The sequence below is a fragment of the Elaeis guineensis genome, chromosome 8, assembly GCF_000442705.2.
Source record: "Elaeis guineensis isolate ETL-2024a chromosome 8, EG11, whole genome shotgun sequence".
NCBI lineage: Eukaryota > Viridiplantae > Streptophyta > Magnoliopsida > Arecales > Arecaceae > Elaeis > Elaeis guineensis.
In genome coordinates this window covers 121,359,259-121,381,413 of record NC_026000.2, presented here as the reverse complement: position 1 = coordinate 121,381,413, position 22,155 = coordinate 121,359,259, and the positions used below count along the sequence as shown (strand labels likewise).

The window sequence follows — 22,155 nt, the reverse complement described above, 5'->3', positions numbered from 1 at the left end:
GTTAGATACCGACTTGATTAGGTCCATCGCCTTTAGTTGGTGGTCAAGTCACATCGATCTTAGTCAGTCGAATTCGGTTGTATGTTGATCTTAGTTGGCCAAACTTAGTCAGCAGAATATAATCAGCTCAACTTAATCGGCAGAACATAGTCGACTCAACTTAGTCGGTAGGATATAGTCAGCTCAGCTTAATCGGTAGGACATAGTCGGCTTCTTGGCCCCTGCTTGTTTTTCTTCCTCTCCCCTTCCTTAATTTAGTAAGCTCTTATACATAAAATCCATTATTAATAAATGGGTGGTCATGATCCTCCCTTTTCATAAAATAAAAAAAAGATGTTAGATGTTAAATTGACAACAAGACAAATCACTTTTTGATAGCAATAATCCTATCGTCGAAGGGAATTAAAATCCTATTAAAAGTCAGAGTCATTTGAGGATAATTCAGGCATTATTAATTCATTTTGACAGCACCAAGACTTTTATCAGATGGGTTTTTGCTTCCAGAAGCATTTTTAAGGTGCAAATTAATTTTGAAAGCTGATTTTGGGTGTTAATCTTGAAGTCCAAATTGAATTGAAAATGCACTCATGAGATCTAATCTATGTATAGAGCCCTAAAATTATATAAGTATCCTATCTACATATCCATCTCTTTTGCAACACAATGGACATAATTGAAGTTCTTTTAACTTCTCCTTGTGAGTATTCTTGGTGATGCGCCTTTGCCTCCTTATGATGTGACTCTGCAACAATCTTTGTTCAACTCGAAAACCTTTTTTCTTCTAATGCAATGCTAGAAAGCATTATATGAATCTAATGTAATGTAGGTGGAGATATGGGAAGCCTAAGCGACAACTAGTGCAAGTATGGTCAAATCAAGGGGTCTAATCATTGAGATTTTGACTAGTTACCTTATTTAAGATTGCTAATTTATAGTTATTATTTAGATTTTACTACCTAGAAATCTAGATTGACCTTTTAGTTATTATAATTATTTTCTAGCTTGAATACTTATTATAAAAATGAAAAAATATTTATTTTCTCATATTGTTGGAAAATTGAATAAGTAGACGAGGTCTAGTTTCGATTTTACAAGGTTTATTCTGCGCTTCAGATCTGCTTTCACTTATAGGAATCCTAATACTTTCACAACTCTAATTAAACAAACCTTTTGCTTCCGTATGCTTAAGCTAACCTTACATAGTTGGATCCCTATCTTTACAAAAATAATATTTTGTGAGGGGATGCATGCAAATATTAATTTTAGACAGGTATTATCACAAAAAATCTAAAGATTATTTTGTGTCTATACCCTCTTAAATATATAAAATTATAAAATTACTATTCACATATATATCTTTATAAATATTTTTGTTATATATTTAGCATTAAGGTATCCCAGTCATTTCATTTTTAAACTACTAATTTCCTAATAGTGTTATATGACATGGGTACATATGCAAAAAAAAAAAAAAAGAAAGAAAATGTAGTCAACAAATGCAAAATAAGTGTTTTACAAGGTATACATAAAAATATCAATTTTAGAAGGGTATTCACATAAATTCTAATATTTATAAGGGTACATATGCAAAAAAAAAATTCTTCTTTTTTTGAAGCCATTGGATTTTTGTCATGTTTTGCTTTGGAAAGATTTATACATAACCTACCATGATGGGCAAAAAATCGGTTCTTTATCCTTCAGCTTGTATTTTTTTTCTTATACAACTTTTGAAATTGCTTATAATCTTTTATAGGACCCTATTTAATATGAGTATATGGAGTCGCTTCAAAGTTTTGAACTCATGGATGATTAAAAGTAGTTCTTCTTTTATTTATATCTTGATGAAATGATTAGCAACATGTTAAAATTAACAAGAAATTTTGATATGGATATAGAGTGATTTTTAAGGTTGTTTGGTAAATTATTTGAATATAAAGTAAAAAGATATTTAGAGCGGCAAAATGTTTGTAAAACCAAATATGAGACTGATTTAACTAGTAGATGATGTAATGTATATTTTTGTGTCAATGTGATATCAATTATAGGCTTATAAGTTGATATCATATGGATAAGCAAATGTAAGATAACATCTATCATCTAAATCTCTCTCTCTCTCTCTCTCTCTCTCTCTCTCTCTCTATGTGTGTGTGTATCATTATAAATGCCTGCAATTTCAACCTTGGACTTCTTCCATTGGACCGGTTGCCATCATCGGATATGGCCTTGCTTAGTTGCCAAGGACTGGAGCCATCATTACTGGTGGCCAAGATGTAGCCGTCAGTCGTGGTCACCACTATGGATGTGGTCGGCCTATGCCATGTGTTCATGAAGAAGGAAAAAGAAAGAAGAAATTAACGAGAGAAAGGGAAAAGAAGGAAAGGAAAAAAAATAGAGGGAGAGGAGAAAAAAAAAAGAAAAGAAAAAAGAAAAGAAAAGAAAGAAGAAGAAGGAGAGAGATAGAGAGCATTTATCTCTCTTCCTTCTCTCCTCTCTCTACCTTCTCTCTCCACCTTCTTTCTCTATGAGTTTCTCTCTCTAAATTATTTCTCTCTTCATGGATTCTCTCGATCTCTCAAAAAATTTTATGGAACAATGGATGGTCCAGATATTTAGGTAAATCCGAATGAATTGGTTGAACCTAAGAGAGGTCTTGGACCTATAATGATTAAATATTTTCTATAATCTTTATCATTCATGATTATCTATGATTGATCTTAATTATATAAAATAGAAATTATCAATAAGAAATGTCGAGCGAAATATTTTGATCTTGAGTTTATAGATTAAGGAATTGATAGGTAGTGGTACTTAAGTCTGAGGCTGGTAGAGGTAATAATCTCTTTACATAATCCCATGTATGTACATGTATTTTATTTTGATACCATATATGATGACTTTGGCTTTATTTAGATATATGATTATTTATTATATATGTACCGCATATTGACTTTGATTTCTTAAGAATGAAATATCGAATATTTTGAAATTGAGGAAGAAACATAACATGAAATCATTGAATAGTTTGTGACTATATAAAAGAATTTGGACTAGCCACAATGTGAATTGTCAGTCATGGACTGAATCATGACATCTTGGATTGTCAATCATCGATCGAATCATGACGTCCTGCTTTATCACTGCAAACTAAAGCACAGATATCTTGGTTTGCCACTACAAACCAAAGTGTAGATATTATGGTTTGATACTACGAGTCAAAGTGTGGTTATTATGAATTGCCACCATGGGTTGAAGCATGATTTATGGTTTGTCAATCATGGATCAAAACGTATATGATTAGTCCACTACAAGAATATTGAGTATTAGCGACGATAAATTTGCCGTCGCTAATAACCTTTTTTTCCGATGGTAAATAACGATCAAAAAATCTACCATTGTAAAAAATAAAAAAAATATTAGTGATGGCATGTTTGACTTTTAGCAATGGCAAGATGAGTCATTAATAAAAAGTAATTTTATTTTTTTTAATTTGATTCTAATACTATTAGCAATGAAAAATTATTATTAGAGATGACAACAAGCCGTCACTAATACTAAAGTAATTTTATTTTTTTTAATTTGGTTGAAGGATTATTAGCGATGAAAAATAATTATTAGCAACAGCTTTTACCGTCACTAATACTAAAGTAATTTTTTTTTTTAAATTTGATTGTAGGATTATTAACGACGGAGGTAAGTTATTAGCGACGACAATAGCCATCCCTAATATTAAAGTAATTTTATTTTTTTAAATTTATTTATAGGATTATTAGTGATGGAAATGTATTACTAGCGAGCCCTCAGTCCGCCTCCCCTCAGCGCCTCCCCGAGCTCGTAACCACCTCCCTGATCCCCAACCCACCTCCCCCTTCTTCCCCCTGCTTCCTCTTTCCTCCTCGGCCCCCCTCCCCTTCTTCGGCTTCGTGACACAACATCGCCTTCGTGACGTAGCACTGCCTGATGGATTGGTGAGTATTAATGACGGCGATGGCAACGGCTACATAGCGATCATCAAATACATTATTTTAAATTTTTTAATATTTTTAAATTAATATTTATTTGACTTAGTTAAATTATATTTAATATTTAATTAAATTAATAATATTTAATTAATTTTAGTTAAATTAGTTTTAAAGTAGTTAAATTAGTTTCAAGGCTTCTATGTTTAGCTAATGTCAGGAAATGCTTGAGTGGCTCTGGTACACAATTTTATCAGGGAGTAGTACTCACCAAAGGGGTAGTACTCACCAAAGGGGAGGGGGCAAAGGATACGGAGGAGAAACAGCTACAATAGCCATGGTGGAGGAGAGAGAAAGAGAAGTGAACAAAATAAACTATTCTTGGTAGCTGGGTTTATAGGAGAGAAGAAAATCAAGACCTACTTGTAGCTAAGAAGCTAGACCCCAAAATGCATCTAAAATATATATTCAACTTTAAAACTATATATTCATTAGATTTTATGAACATAACTTTTTTAACGTTGTCCTTGAACGATGGCAAATGGTGCACCATAGAGACCTATCCCTAGACCCGTCAATAATGTGATCCTCCATCAGAGAGATCATCAGACTCTACAAAATATCGAGCAAGAAAAGCAGCTAGATGTGCATAATATACTGGAGAACTGTCAAGAAAAGATATTATGTAAGAAAATAGATAAACATGAGAGCAGGCACAAATTAGCAAGTATAAAACTTACAACAGAAAAGATTATTAGCAAAGCTTTTAGCGATGACATTTTTTCGCCGCTAATAGTAGGTATTACCAACTGAAGAGTGCTATTAGCAACGGCAAAATCATCGCTAATAAATTTAGAATTTAAAAAAAATTGATTATAATTATAATTAAATTAATTAATTACTAATAGTTATTAGCGATGGCTGTAATTACTGTAGCTAATAATTTAAAAAAAAATATTTAAAAATAATAAAAAAATATTTTTTTCTGATAAAATATTAGCTACAGTTTAGCAACGGAACTGCCGTCGCTAATACTTTTACCAACAACATTAGTGACGGCACTTTGCCGTCACTAATACTCCACCTCATTTATCATCCACGGGAGAAAAAAATTTTTACTCGCGTGTGCCTCATCCTTTCCCCTTCTCACGATTCTCCTCTCACCGGGCCCAAACCCCCCTCAAACCCCAACCTCCTTTCCTCCCTCCCTGTCCTATCCCTCCGGCATCCACGGCACGAGCCCACATCCCTTCATGCTCGTAGCCACCTCGATGTTGTCGGCCGACCCCACGGCCCTGAGCCGCATCCCTCCACACCCATGGCCACCCCGATGTCGCCGGCCCAACCCTGCGGCCCCTAGTCCGTATCCCTCTAAGCCCGTGGCCTCCTGACCCCATCGACCCTGACGTCGCCGGTCCGACTCGTGGTCCCTACCCACCATCCCTAGCCCACGGCCCCGACCTGCACCTCTTTCTCGTAGCCCATCCCTGCACCTTCATTTTCGCAGTGGCATCGCCAAGCCATCGCCCCGACCCGCCAACCCAACCCAGTGGCATCTGCTCCGCCGCCCCAACCCACAGCCCCGATCCTATGGCCCTGCCCTACTGGCCCAACCCCATGACCCTATCCCCATGCCCTCATCTCCACAGCCGCATCCCCGAGCTACCTGCTTGCTATTGTGAGTATTAACGACGGCATTAGTGATGGCTAATGCTATCACTAAAAGTTAATTTTTTTATTTAAATTATGTTAATTAAGTATAACTAATATTAAAAAAATTAATTAATTTAATTTAATTAATTAGAAGTATAGGACTTGGGTCTCGACATGCAGAGCACTCAGATCGAGGAAAGTGCCAGGCAGCATTGCAAACATGGGGCCGAGGTGACCTTGTGCATCGGGCCTCGGGTCTCAGCTAGCATCCAAGACATCCAGCCCCTGCACGCCCTACGCACTCAGACCGAAGAAGGTGCCAGTCAGCATTGCAAATATGGAGCCGAGGCGTGCCCTGCGCGCTCGGGCCTCGTGTCTCAATGACGTTCAAGACATCCAGCCCCAGTGGCCCTGTGCACTCAAATCGAGGAAAGGTGCCGGTCAGCATTGCGAACAAAGCCAGGGTGTACCTTGCAGCTCGAGCCTCGGATCCAACTGACGTCCAAGGCATCAGCCCTCATGCCCCTATGCGCTCAGCCGATGGAAGGTATCGATCAGCATTCAAACATGGGGTCGGGGCATGCCATGCGCCTCGGCCTTGGGTCTCAGTCAGTATCCAGGGTAGCTGTCTCGCGTAAGGATGAGTGCATATTCTATGAATCTCATAATTGGATGTTAATTTAAATAATTAATTAGATGTTAATTTTTAAAAAAATTATATTGCATGAAACCATAGACCTATCATTTGATTAATGTACATATTCTACTATATCGTATATTTATATATTTTTGTACAGATAGAAGAATTATGTACATTGATTAATTGATTGTCCAGTATAGATAGTTTAAAAATATAATTAATTTTATAGGGCATTACAGTAATCAAATGGTATGCTGAGGCTTCGAAAAAAATTTCAGACATATTTTTTTTAGTTCTCCTCACATATCTTCAGCCATATAGAGAGAACTAAAGAAAAGTGCTATCAAAATTTTTTTCGATCCCTATTGCATATCGTTTGATTATTGTAATTGACCTATAGAATTAATATATTTTTTGAATGAGATTGGATCTTTATATCTATTAGTTGATGATAAAATATATTTACTATGTAAGCCATTTTGAATGATAAAATAATTAATTAGCATTGCCTTGTATTTGTGTATATGCAGAATTCTTAGATGGTGTGCCATAGACCGTAGTTGGATAGATCGTCGAGTAGTCGATGGGATGATTTCTGTTGAATATAGGGAGGGTATAGAGTACTTCTACATTTTACTTTTGAAAATGCAGCACTCTTACATCAAGGACAGGCTTGTTGCTCTTACAACAGATGTGGCAAAAGAGAAATATTTGATAGGGATACAATTATTGTCTATTTGTATAAGAGTAGATTTATATCCAACTACAAATATTGGTACCTATATGGGGAGACATGGATAAAGTTGCAAGGATTAGAAGCGAGCAGGATGGGACACAGATAGAATGATAGACATGGTTATAAATGTGGCTGATCCTAAATTTAACTGGATATAGAGGACGATCCAGAAGTTGGTAGCGGTGATTTTGTCGTATACTGAAAGATGCTGATGAACTACTATGGCAGGATGTGAAAATATATGTATTATCAGCTGTGTCAGATTATTGAATTTGAAGGTCGAGTTTAATATGATGGTCAATTGTTATGATAGGATGGTAGCAATAATAAAGAAGATGCTATCCAAGGATGAGAAGCTTGTGGGAGCTTCTATACTTCAAAAAAAATGGTGAAAGGATTAGGCATGGGATACGAGAAGATAGATGCATGTCGTAATGATAGCATATTTTTCTATAAGAAGGACCAACTGAAGAGCTCATGTGATATATGTGGTGAAAGCTGATTTAAGCTGAGGCAAGAAGATAGAAATTAAAAGGGCATATCATATAAGGTTCTTCGATACTTTTCGCTCACTCTTAGGCTTCGGACGATAGAGGGTCACTAATGACCCCATAGTCACACGCACCAGTGACTGGCTCCCAAACATAGAGTCATAGTCGAGGACCCACTCGGCTCACGATATCTCTGACTCAGTCGAAGGATAGAGAGCTCATCCACGTTCAGAGCCGTTCATAAGTACTAGAACTTTAATTAATATGTTTAGAATTTAGTCATTCTAAAGTTAACATTTATTTTTTAAAATCAATTTTGTAGCACGTTTAGAAAGCTTGAAATATCTCATGTGGTTACTGGCATCATCCGATGCTTGATGCCAAGGTCGATGAACGGGTTCTCCAACTAACCGTCTGGAGCTCGTGATGCAGTCTGGGAGATGTTTCGGATAAGTCAGAAATATTTAATTTTTAAATTTACGATACATTTGTATTCTACTTATTAATACATGCTTCGATTTTATCTTGTAGAAGTACTACTGAGTCGAGACTCTCCAAGATGAGGAGGCTGGCCATCGGACCTTCGATGAGGTGGCCACACGGAGGCTCTGAGATAGCCTTTACACCCTCAGACAGTCTGCCATCGAGCATTTTGGTTCTCAATCACCATCGGATTGGAGGTCTTATAGAGATCATTGGATACGGACGGATGTATGGGAGGCCCTCTGCGATTAGTGGAGCAGTAAGAAGTACTCCAATAGGCAGTAGAGGGACGATAGAATCGAACCATCCAGTAGGATCCGATCAGATACATGGATGGCTCCGTCGACACACATATTGCAGCCGATAGATTGGTAAGAAATCTATATCAAAACTCTTCACTAAAACTGTAAAAACTCCTATATGTATACTTTAATTAATTTAATTTTATCATTTACTTATTATAGACACGGCAGCTAGATCATCTATCAAACTAGCTATAGTTGTGGAAGGTCACACACTAGTCTTGGAGAACTAGTGATTATTTAGATTCTAGATCGCGACAGATCACGGTAAGAATTTCAAACTGTATTTATTAAGTTATTATAAATTTGATATGTATATTAGAACTAATGTATTTCTGAACTATATAGGTGGATTACGTAGAGTAGGTCATTGTATGGCACGGCGATGACCCGTCCACTCTGTCTCTTCTTGATCTTGAGGGATGGCTCAGGATCACCGGAGGAGTGAGTAGGAGTCGGATCATAGGATTCAACTACAGTTTCGACCCTCCAGCAACTTGATACTATTCGACGTCCTCACAAGCCTCGATGTCCCTGACTTGAAGCAATGCGCACGTGGAGGAGGTCGTGTAGAGGCTTCTGAACCAGCGACCTCAGAACTTTCGGGATGTCGTCTACGATATGATTGTAGAGATTCTTCAAAACCCATAGCTGCACGATCAGCTGGACTCATTGTCCCAGCCATCACATCAGGTAATTCTATTAGTAAACTCTTTTATTTGTTTTAAGTTTTCATATTTAGAAGCTTCACATATTTAGGCTTGAGTCGGGAAGGAGATTTAGGGGCTAAAAATTAAATCTAACCATCCAATTGATGGACCGGAGATGTCTATAATTTTATATCGTCAAATAAAATATGTAAAAATAATCTGTTAGAGAATCGAGGAGGTGTATCGAAAGATACACTTCCATATCGAAACTTATTATAATATTTTTTTTATTTCAAGATGTTGGGACATCCAACTCTCATCCACCAGCTACTAAAGAGGAGCAGGAGGAGGAGGAGAGGAGAGGAGGAGAATTTGGATTGATTTTTTTTATTTTGATATATATATATTTTGATACTATTTATAAAATTATATAATTTATATTTTAATATAATATAATTAATTTTTTATTTATGATTATCATATTATCTTTGGATTTTAATTATAATAGATGTTAGGAACCATAATTGATTGTCATTAATTAAAATAAATTTAAAAAAAATATTATTATAAATTTTTTTAAAAAATAAAATTAACTTTATCGATAGCCCATCGCTAATAACAAAATATGAATTTTTTAAAAAAAATAAATATTACGGACAGCATTAGTGATATTTTTAGCCATCACTAATACTTATTAGCGATGGTATACATTAGCGACAACAAAGCCGTCACTAATTATTTTTAATTTTTTTAAAATTTTATTTAAAAATAAGAAAATAAATAGCAATGAAATTTAGCTACACTAATGCCGTCACTAATACCTATTATTGACGATGGCTAATAAACCTATCGTTAATAAGAACTATTAGAGACTCAAATTTTTTTAACCATCAATTAGCGACGGGGTGCCATCGCTAATAGTATTAGCGATAACAAATCTACTGTTAGCGATGGCTAATAGCCGTCACTAATAGTCTAATTTCTTATAGTGGTCTCAATTAAAAGACAATGATTGATTTGAAAAATATTAATGAAACATAAATGATAAGTTATATAAACTTATATGTGATATTTATGGTAGATTTATGATAATACATGATTTGTAATATATGTTAATATAACTATTGAGTTATATTGGATGCCTAATATGAGATTTTGTGGCTTATGATTTTTCTTTGATAGTGCTCATTAATTATTTTTGAATTATATTATATATATGTGATGGGATTCTTACTGGGACGTAAAGCTTGCAATCTTTTTTTCCTTTCTTTTTTAGAGTTGTAAGATGTTCATGATTTACTATGGTTTAGATTCATGAATAAAAATAGATAGAACATCATTAATATCTGATCAGATGATTGAAAGAATTAAATTTATAATTATACAAATTTTATTAATTATTATAAAATTAGATCATTATAATTTATAAATATCAAAATTTTATTAGATCTTGAGGTCTAAGGTTTTATATGATCTCTCGCATATTGTTCTAGGGCTTATGTGGTTGTATTGTGTCGCTGAACCAAATATTAGATTTGGGGCATGATAGTTACCCCACAATCAAATGCATTCTGAGGGCATTCCAACTATCACTGAGGATCCTACTAAGCCAAGCCAATGACAGGAATAAACTTCCATGATTTCAGGTGTCCTGAAGCTCAATGTATACATATTAATTGCAGTCAATTCTTTTTCAAAAAAGCATATGCAATTTTCTTCATTCTTTCATTTGCCCCATGAAACAAATTACTCAGGCTAATCTCTCTCCTCTCAGCCAAAAAAAAAAACCCATTCATCACCTTTATCCTCTCTTGGACGTTCAGGATCATATCTTCACCTTGCATCCACCCTCGGAACAGCATATATCTTTCAGGGACCACACGTGGCGCGGTGTAGACCAGAATTTCGGATTGGACTCACGGTCCAATCACCCCCTGTGCATCCACCGACAGACACCCATTACATGATTGACCGGTCACCACCGTCCGATGCACCGCCATCATGACGCCGAGAGCAAAATCCATGCACGGTATACCGACCGGCTTCCACTACCTTTACACGGTTCTTCTCCGTGTGGAAGACTAACATCGTTGTATATCTGATCCACTATATCACGTCAGCATGATGATTCCTTGTCTTCTCCAAGGCATGTCAGCATGTCGACGTGTTCGTATTTCTCCTCCTAATTTCTGAAAACATTAAATTATGACATATAATAAGAATGGGACGTAGATTGTATCCGATCAGATTCAAAAAAAAAAAAAAATATCTGATCAAATTTAATTTGAAATAAAAAAAATTCAACTCACTACTGATCATTTATTATATATATAAATTATTTAAAATTAAATTAAACGATTTGTAACATATTCGAATGGATTGTATCGATTTGGATTTTAATATTGACTCAATATTGATCCATCTAAATTTATTTTTTTTATCAATTATATAAAAAATATTTAAATTTAATATATTATAAATTATAAATTTATTTTTGAATCTATATAAAATAAAATAAAAAAAATAAAAGATTTATTTGTTTGAAAGTAAATTTTATATTTATATTTCTATGAATCCAAATGAGTAACGGAATGATTTTTAAAATGAAATATTAAAATCTAAATAACACCGTCCCAAAATAAAAATGAATTTGTGAAATACTATATCGGTTATGTTTGGTTTCAAACAAATTAAAAGTATAAAAATCGAATTCAATCGTAAATAATCGATTTTTTACAAACTCCAATCTGATTCCATCCGATTTATATCTTTCAATCGGTCGAAATCGATGTTTATTAAATCGTATTGGATGGATTTCTTCGGATTCGATTATTTGCTCAGCTCTACATATAACGTACTATTTTTTTTTAATTTTTATATAAATTATTTATTTATTTATTTGTACAAGTTTTGTGGCTACGTTCCATGTCCAGGTTGGTACATGTTGGATAAATTAAATAAAATCAGTATCATTTATCTTCAAGAAACCTTCCATATACATTTAAAAATACACAAGATCTTGCAATTGGAACTCGCTTCTTAAGCAGTACAAGGTGCCATTACCAACTCAGTGAAGTTACTGGTAATGTATAAGTGTCTTGGATTAAAAGACATGAAATCAATGAACAAGGACATCAAACAACTTTCTGTTTTATTTTGAAATAAATCTTGAGTTCACCCTAGAATTATGAAGCAGGTGGAGAACATAAATAGGAAGAGCTTGCTCTAAGGACCCTTTTTTTTTTTTGCTTTTGTAATAGAAGATTTTCTATTATAAAATAAGTGTGATACATGGGGTATGTTGACATTCATGGTTAACCCATGATTAGGTTCCAATGCAATAGCATACGATTGCAAACATCATAACATGGACCTATAAGTAGTGTAAGAAAAAAAAAAAAAAAAATAAAAAAAAAAAAATATATATATATATATATATATATATATATATATATATATATTATATATATATATTGTGTAATAGATGTAATTTGCATACTACCAATAATAATCTAAAAAAATGAAAAGTGTAACATACAAAAGAAAAAATTTGAAGATCGAAAGAGTTTCAACTTCCACTTTTCCCCCTTTGATACTATACCTGTTGGAAGATTTACTTAAATAATAAAAAAAGAAGAAGATGAGAAAAAGAGAAATGAAACCTATAGGCCTTTCCTAACTAGTTGATTTTATCATTGTCATTTATCTTGCATCATCCCGTTTCTCATATCCCATCACTATCACAAGTCAGACTTCTCACAATTAGCTTTCCCTTCATGAACTTTGATTATTTGATGTAACATATAAATAGCAATAGGTGCAAGCATTGTTATTTCTAACTGTACAAGTTGTTATTCATCGTTAATAAAAGACATATACAAGGAGTTACATGCGAAAAGAGAATACTATTTCTTCAACAGAAAAAGAGCAGGTGGTTGTCGTTGTACACTTCTAACCCGCCAAACCAATCAACTAGGAAACACGAATACTCTTGTAGACCCCACTGTCCAAGTTGCCAACGTTCGTAGAAAATCTCTCTCCAGCACAAAAGGTTAAAATCACAAATACATCATCCAAATTCCATGAACTTGTTTACATGTGGATCCAATAATACTTCACTAAAATATAAATTACCTAGATGTAGCTGGACCTCCTACCATCCCATCTCCCCACCGCCCCGCTCTCTCTCTCTCTCACTATTTCATTTCCACAAGCCTCTGAAATTGGGGAATAATGGAAAGCGAGACCTTAAATCCTTTCTCTTCTCCTTGTCTTCTCCTATGTTCCCCTCCAGGGAAGAAGAAGCCCTAATTCCTCACTCTCTCCCTCTTACAACCTTCACCACTTTTATGGTTTCTTTTTCTTCTTCTTCTTCTTCTCTTCTTTTCAACACCTACAACCTTTCTCCTTCTTCTATTCCTTGAGTATCTGCAGAACTACTGCTATTACGTACGCTCATGGAAATCGGACGGTGGCAGCCCCTCAAGGAATCAATATAACATGATGGTCCCAGCACGTAACCTCCTCCGGCGACACTACAACAGCTATGGTGGCCATTTTGATGACATCCAATCGGAATTCCACCGTGAAAAAGCTTCATCAGTATCTGGCCTAATGGCCGAGGAGGTTCCTCGGGCCATCGGCGGTGATGAGGAGGAGGAAGGAAAGGAGAGGCAGACTAGCTCGAAACAAGGAGATGAGAACTACCAAGGGTGGCTCCAATTAGGCATCAGTGGCTGCCCATCTGGTGGTTCAGGTCTCCATGATGCTTTAGTAGACCGGATGAGTACAAGTAGCATAGACAGGAATAGGGGTGGACTGGTGGAGCTCAACTTGTTCTCTGATAGGTTACCCGGTCCACTGCAGCCCCGATTGCCGGCTGCCGGTGCTCCGATGATGGTGCCATCGTTTCCGGCATCAGCGGGGCAGGAGGTCTCATTGGAGTATAGGCGTCTCGGTGCAATGGCAAGTAGTTCCTCAAAGCCGCTGCCGATTTTAACAAGCTATGATTGGGGGCAATTCATGTGCCCATCAGGGAGTCTCAGCCTCTCGTTGGAGATGAGCGGCACGATGAGGGTGGTTAGCCCGCCCCGAGGAGGCAGACCGGGGTGTGGTTTGTGCTCCAACCAGCGCAAAACCAGTGAGTTGTGGGGGACTTTTGAGGGCAAGGATCAATACCCAATTCTAGATTTTGATCATTTATATATCATGCATGTTTAACTCCTATGTATATGTATGTAATTCTTTCTTTCCAAGAATTGTGTCGTGATGCAACAAAGGAGATAGTCCAATCTCTTTGTTTTCTTTTCTTTTTCCTTTTTTGAGGGTGTGAGATCTCTTTCTCCTCACTATTTTTCATTACTGCAGGGAAAAAGGACCATTTTTGCCTCAGATATCCAAGAGCTACTTGAGGATCAAGTACTTCTGCTCCCCTTTTGTTCTTTTTTTTTTTTTTTTGAAATACAAATCTTGCCTCAGCTTTTACTATTATGGTTCAATTTTTTGTCCTCTAAGATACTGGGTTTTTATGCTCTTTGTTTTATAAAAATTGGTTGGTTTGCAGGGATGGGAGGATGACAGTTAGGTTGCTGATGAAATACTTGGCTGATAAGCTTGGACTAGATGATGAAACCCAGGTATCTAAACTCCATCCATTCATCCTTTTGTTTCCTTCTGTTTGTATTAGGTAGTTGGTACCTGATTTGGATATAGAATATTCATTGTTTCATCATGTAATGAAGCCAAAATTGACTCGAAAGAAGCTCACAGATAGAATCAGAGCCTTGCATGAGTTCATATACATGGTTTTAGGCGCCTACTAAGCTTTAAAGTGTCGTACATGGTTGGTGTTGGAAGAGTGAAAGGAACTTGAGAACCGAAAGGATTCTTATGCTGAATGCTCAAGTTGAAATGTGTGCATCTCTTCCTCCAAAAAAAAAAATTGTGTATCTGAGTGGCAAAATATTATTCTCTATGATTGAGATTGTGTGACCTTGGATTGGGACAAATCAGGTTAGGTAAACAGTTTGTTGTCCGCAGTGGTGAGGGATTTATTAGGTGTAGGTGCTTAAAGTGCAGCTGGTTAGCTTGTATACGTTCTTGACAGCCTCAGAACTGGGAAGCCTATAACCCATGGTAGAAATTATTTTACAAGGTTCGATACATGCCTTAATTAAACCATTTATCTTGTAAAATTTTAGGAGTGAGAAATCCATATAGCATGCTTTGCTTTGCCTGCATCATGATTAATGTCGGACATATTCCAAGTAATGGCCTCTTTGCTATTTACTTGTTTATTAAGAATTCTATTGTCCTTGTTATTAGTTGAAAACTGTGAATTAATTCCTGTTCCTAAGTCTTCTTAACTTCTTAAATTAAATTTTTACTGAATCATATTTCCAAGGTATAATCATATTTCCTATGTCTTTTTTTTTTTCTGTTGAAACAAAATAAATAAATGCAAAAGGAAGCTGTATGAAATAGATAAAAGAAGTTCCCTTGTTATTCTTAAGCTGATACTTACAGTAAACATGATTCCTATTTAGGGCATGTTTGGTTGTTTGGAACGGGCCATGGAAAACCAAAGTTTTTGTAAAAAGTTTTTTTTTTTTACTCTTTGGAATTTGGTTAAACTAAAATAATATAGAAATCATGATTTTTCAAATTTGACCAAAATTTTCATTTCTTTAGAAAATATATTCTTTTTCCTTTTCGTTTTCCACAGAATGCATATATTTATTCTTACCGGATCTAATTGCCAAAAGAATAAGCACAACAATTATCTTTACGTACAGGTCGTGCTCACCATTTACAGTGCTAATGCTCTAATATGAATGTAGGAATTTGATTCCTCTTAAGGTAAGGCAAAATTGAAGAGCCAAGAAAGATAGGTTTTACATGAAAATGCTTGTCTAGACTCTTGCCTTCAGAGATCATAAGGTTAGCACTAGATGCAAGTGAGAGCTTGCCTGCACTATTAACATGTTCTCCTCTCTTAATCTTGCTTAACTGAGATCAACTCTCTCTCTCTCTCTCTCTGTATTACCTAGAGACAATCTGTTCCTCAAACTTAGTTGGCTTCTCTCTTTTTTTTATTCCTCTTTTTGAGCAAATTTCCTTTTTATCCCTTTAGATACCCATCTTTCTTAGTTTTAGTATTTCCATACTTGTTGGGAGATTTTGCATCAGAAAGAAACGGCATATCTAATCATAAGAAGTTTGTTCTCTTCGTGTCATAAGCAGAAAATTCTGACACATCCATGAGGCAAGTTTATAACTCAAACTAACTAAATTTATAAAACTCAAAATTGAAGAAAAACTAAAATGAAAACTAATTGAAACGAGATTGAAGTAATCAATAATTGGAGATTCTACAAAATTACATCACTTTTTAAGTTGACTTACAGGAGTTACTTGAATCTGTAGAATAAAAATTAACAAACTTTATGTTTACACGCACAAGATTATAATGCTGCAAAAGATCTCACAAAATCATGCTATGCTTCCATTTCTTAATCATATCTGCTCATAATAGGAGAAGTTAATTTCCTCTATACTTGGAATTCAGAAATTTAGGTTCTTCTTTTCTGATGAAGAGATTAACGTATTTCAGGTTTTGTGTTGTATTCATTTTGTCTGACTTGTATACTTAAGGATCAACCCAACCCAGCCATAATTTATTTATAAAACTTGAACCCTTTTATTAAAATTTGACTTTTCGCGCCAATGGGCAAACTGATGATTGACAATGTAATTTTGAAAAGAGAAAAACAAAAAGAAAAAAGATTCAGTTGGGGATTTCAGAATTCAGCTTGTTTCTAGGAACACCTTCAATTTGGTCCAGATGCTTATAATCAGCCACATATTGTCCTTCCTTACTTAAATATTCTATTAATTTTATGATCCTCATGGGTACTGTTAACATGAAGATTAGTGTCTAACATAGACAATACTACAATCCTTCCCCCTGTATACAATTTTACAAGAATAATACCTGTTTAAATATATGTGTCATTCATATAATAGCTTTTCGTTGTTTCTAAGATCAGCTCTAGACCGTCATGTTCCCCTTATGTTTATTGTAATGTCTGGTTTTAGCTGTACTCTGTATAAAATGCATTGGCATAGATGCTAAATTGGTGGGACATGAATGGTATGGGAAGGATAAGTAAAGACATGACAATATGGTTTCCCATCTGTCATGGCGATCAACCACACATTCCTTTTCACCCATGCCTTGGCCCTAAACAGCCAATGATGGAAAACATATGAGATGCATATATCTATCACCTGAATTAACAGGAAAATTCCCTCTTACCAAATCCTGAAGGCACAGTATGTTATCTTACCTCATGCTCAAGTAATGATATTTCACATTTGTCAAAAAGTTCATATTATGTTCATAGTCTCCTTGTTCTATTTTTCTAAGTGCAAAGTACTACTGTGTTAACAACCTAGATTGACATCTGATGAAAGCTACAGATTAGTGAAAACATGCATCTGAACCACTGGAATGACATAATCTTACAGCAGAGACCATCTTCATCATTGTTACTATTAGCATGGAATATGCTTTGACCTTGCAACCCAAGCAACAACTTCAACTATGATTACATGGCCAAATGGCCACACCAATGTGGAAAACGGAAATTATTAGTTGCAAAGAGGCCCAGTGTTGTCCTATAGGAGACATGAATATTACACGTTGGACCCTTTGCATGATGTAGCGGTGATACAGCTTCCATCGTCATGCTTTCGCATGGCTCACGACAGCTAACACAAGGCCGTACAAGCCCCCTTAGTATTGTCATTAGAATACACATCCAGGCCCCAAGTGGTGCACCTTTCAGAATATTTAAGACCCCATCGTCTCATCCACAACCAAAACGCATGATAGGCGATGGAGAAAGGCATTGCATGGGAGGAGTTTTTATCAACAACAAAATGATTCCAAATAGGTGAAGCGGAAAGCATCAGAACATAAGGAAAAAAAAGGAGGCCACTTTCCCCCTTAACTTGTAGAACATGATCTGTTGAGATCATTAAAGGAATGCATGGGAATTGTGAAAGCACGAATAATGCCTTCCAAAGGGCTGAAAACAAGGAGGGTAGGGTATGGAAATGTTCCCATCATTCTACTTTATTAATTTGTGGTCATTGTGCGGTTGGAAGAAATATTGACTTGTTTTGGCTTCTACGATAAGGGGTGGGGGTTGCAATTTGAAAGTGGACGTGAGAGAGACGTGCATGAAATGATCTGTTCGTATGTGTGTCGCGTTACGTTAGGTAAACGGGAGGCGGAGCGGAATAAAAAAGACCTACACATGTGGGCCGATTCCTCGGCGTGCTTATAGGGTCAGCCACCTCTCTCTCTCTCTCTCTCTCTCTCTCTCTCTCTCTCTGTGTGTGCGTGCGTGTGTGTGGTGTGTGTGTGTGTGTCTGTGTGTGTGTATCAATCTCTCTCTCTCTAACTCGCATAGAATGTTGAAGGACAGATCCCCATACTCAGCCCAAAACTTAAATAGTGTCTTTTGTTTCTTTTGAAAATGCCAAGTTTTAAACAGAGTTTCTTTGACATATCTTTCATTTCTTTCATTGAAGTAGGCAGAGTGTGTTACTCCTTTCTCTCATTGATAAAAAGAAAACATAGACACACACATACACACACCCAAAAAAAAGAAAGAAAAGAAAAGAAAATCTCCACGCGTCTATGTTATACATGCATGAATGCAACTTTTATGGACCAATATAGAAGAAAGCTAAAGTCTATAACATCAGAAGCAATCAAAAAAAAAAAAAAAACAAAATTAAAGTCAAATCAACATACACAAACTGTCATGAGGCATCCGATCCATTCTTTGTCATTTTTCATGTTGTGGCGTTGCAAGGAGCACTATATCATTATTTATTTAAAATTGCAATGTCACCTTAGATTCGGTAGTGGACAATGGGGTTTGATTTGGTGTTTAACTAAAAGTTTTTCTATAGTAGAAAGACATCTTGTTTTCAACTGGTACCAATTTATCAGAATCTCCAGACTTATAATAGATGTTTTTTGTTTGGTAACCATAGAAACATTGGTGTAATGACGTGATAATTAACAAATACCATAAGCTTATAGATGATAGGTTAACTTGACTCAACCATTGCACTTTGCACCGAGTTTACAGTGAAAGGGTCAATTAAACGTGCCAAAGCTACACACAATTTTACTGACTAACAAGATTAGTCAGAGTAAGCCAATAATGACCCAAACCTATCTTGAGGAATTGGCCCAACTTTCCTAAGCATTTTAGCTAATCATGTCAAAATTTGCTGTGCAAATCATGTCATGAGCCATGGATGTCAGAGTAATTGATGTTAAGCACTATTAATTAGGTTTGCCGCTATGTCGTATGGTTTACAATAAAAACCCATGCGGCAAAATCGTAATCTACCATGTTCATCTAGTATCTCGTATACCGAAATCTTTAGATGTTATGAATTTATAGCTGTTATTATTAGTAATTTTATTCCCCATGAACATATCTTGTAGGAAAAAAGTTTCTAGATTTAAAAGCCATGGGATGGTCCCTAGGATCATTATAATTTTTTGCAGCTTTAAAGTAAAAGATGAGCTATTTTCCTTTCAATATGATTTAATTCTTAATTGTATGACTTAATTTATATAGAAATGTACTATTTGTGATATGCAAGTGTGTATAGATCAATGCATTTGTGTGTGTGTGTATAGATATATGTATATGGTATATATATGCATATGCCTATGTTTGTGTGTGTACAGAGATGGCTCTTAATTTCCAGGGAACAAGTTGCTTGGTTATTCACCATCTGTAAACAATAAAAATTAAATATCAATATGCGATAGTTGTGCATCAATAATATTATTTTGCCATTAGCTTGATAATTTCACTTTCTAGAGTATTATTGCATCTGTCAAATAACAAAATTACTCCCATACAAATCCACGCATGCAGTGCAATACATGCGGTTTGTTGCCATACGGGACAACAAAGCAGGTTGTTCCCCCACAGAAACACACATAAATGTTTCAAATCTAACAAAAATTTGAGATGATAGTTGTTATCCTAAAATTTTCTCATATTTGTGAATGATTAGGTGAATAGATTAGGTCCAAATAAAATGCTATTTTTAAGTTTTATCGATGATTTGCTCTTGTGGGCAGGCTCTACTCATATGTTTGTGAATTATTTTCCTTGAAAAAAGGGTATAAAATAATTATTTGGTGTTGCTTGTTCGTGGGGTCATATGGAACTTCCATATTGGTGCTTAATGAGAAAGCAAGGGAATTAGGCCCATGCATTAAAATTTACATACATGGGCATTAAACTGAGATGCATCGAACAAGGTAATTCCTTCATTAAGCTTACAAACAAAATCTATAATGATGCATTCTTCAACCTTGTAAATAGTTTGTCAGATTTTAAGGATGGAACAATATTTCAAACTACTGCCATTTAATTGAGATAATTAGGTGTCCAAATCTTGCTGATTTATTCATGCTTGTTATTTACTATTTGGTATCATATCCTGTCAGATTTGGGTCGTACCTTTCATGCAAAAAAATAATTTGCCATCTTTCATGATGTTAACTATCAGATGATCTTTCACGGTGTCAACTATTGGACAATGCAACTATTGGACAATGCAATGGCCACTTCAAGATTTATGCAGATAGATAAAAAAAAAAATTTAGAATACTTTGAGATCTATGTAATATGCAATCGAATAGTTACTATCAATCATTCTTTCATACGAAACATGCAACCCGAAATACATCTTGCATGCCCTCTTTGATTAACATTCTACCACTCTAACACATCCATGTTAACTAATCAGGTAGTGATTACATGTAGAGGCCAGCAGCTTCCTCCCACCCTGACGGTACAACATGTTCGGGACCAAATATGGAGTTCAAGAGAAGCAATGGGATACCTTCCTGACTCGCCAAGCACTGAACATATCATGACCCTTAGATACAGCAGAAGTGGGTAATTGCATCCTTCAGGCAGATCTCATCACTCCAATGGAGATGTTTGATCTCAAATCTCTACTCTGGTCTTCTCCCTTTGCCTAACTTATCTGAACTAAAGAGCTTGGAGATACCAACCCCACGTTCAAACAAGGTACAAGGAATTATAAAGAATTATAAAATTAAGTGTATGGTGTGTATTTCCGAGTCTGCACGGGCTTGATTTTTCACTTTTTCTCGGTTTTCCCATCTAATTAACTAATTCGAGATCCAACTGTTATTTTTTTCTTTTTTTCCCTTGCTCAGAAGTATGACTTCTGTTGGCCAGCTTTATTTTGCTATCTTGTCTACGGTTTTACATGAGCTTTATACCAATGTAGAAAAGAGAGAACAGAAGCATGGCACGGCCAGCTTTATTTTGCTATGTTGTCTTACATGAGCTTTATACCATTGTAGAAAAGAGAGAGAAAACAGAAGCAAAGCATGGCATGGCTCATTATATGACTTGCATTGAAAATGAGAAGATAAATGCTACTAATGCGCAAGAAAAAACCATAGTGACAAATAATCTGTACGACCCAAGAAAAAAAAAATTTCCAAAGGAGACTCGGGCTCAGAGAGTGACTGCTTCGTTCAGTAATGAAAGAACTAAATGCACTTTGAAGGACAGTGGCTTAAAGAGCAACCCGTTGGTCACTGATAAAAGAACTTAATTCACTTGTGTGCAAAGCAATGACTTGCTGCGCAACTTGCTTCAGTTACAGATCCCTGAATACTGATCTCAGGCAGTCATAAAAGATGTTATAGCATCTAGCATGTGAGCAACAGTTGAGGTATCAGAGCTATCATCAGCAGATGATATGCAAGAAAAAAAAATGACGTTTACTGTCATCAACAGTAATGTCAACAGCTTATAATGATATGGTAGATCCACGCAAGTCCTTGGACATAATATCAAAACAGGGAACGAGCAGCGACAACAGGTTGTGGGACCAATTGCTCACAAGCCTCAAGTATATATGTTTGGCCAGAGGAATAAATCAGCTCTAGTCATGCTTCAGTCAAATTTCAGAGTACGAAAGAAATCAGACAATGTAAATGTGTGAATCCAATAATTGTCAACCAGATCAAAAAGCAGAAAAGCAAAACCAAAGTAAACCATTCTGAACTTAAAATGGACCAAGTGTAACAAATATATGAGAAATCCTGGTTAAGCTTGGATCAGGAACCACTAAAACATATCATGAGCAAA

The 22,155-nt window shown here is 35.6% G+C and overlaps 1 non-coding gene across 1 annotated transcript; it reads left to right on the top strand.

The window, feature by feature from the left end:
- Positions 1-13,094: 13,094 nt before the first annotated feature.
- On the top strand, positions 13,095-21,327 carry LOC105061399 (uncharacterized). The gene is made up of 4 exons (XR_012143361.1): positions 13,095-14,051; positions 14,279-14,329; positions 14,475-14,547; positions 20,771-21,327. It is a non-coding gene; the product is annotated as an uncharacterized protein (transcript).
- The last annotated feature ends 828 nt before the right edge of the window (positions 21,328-22,155 follow it).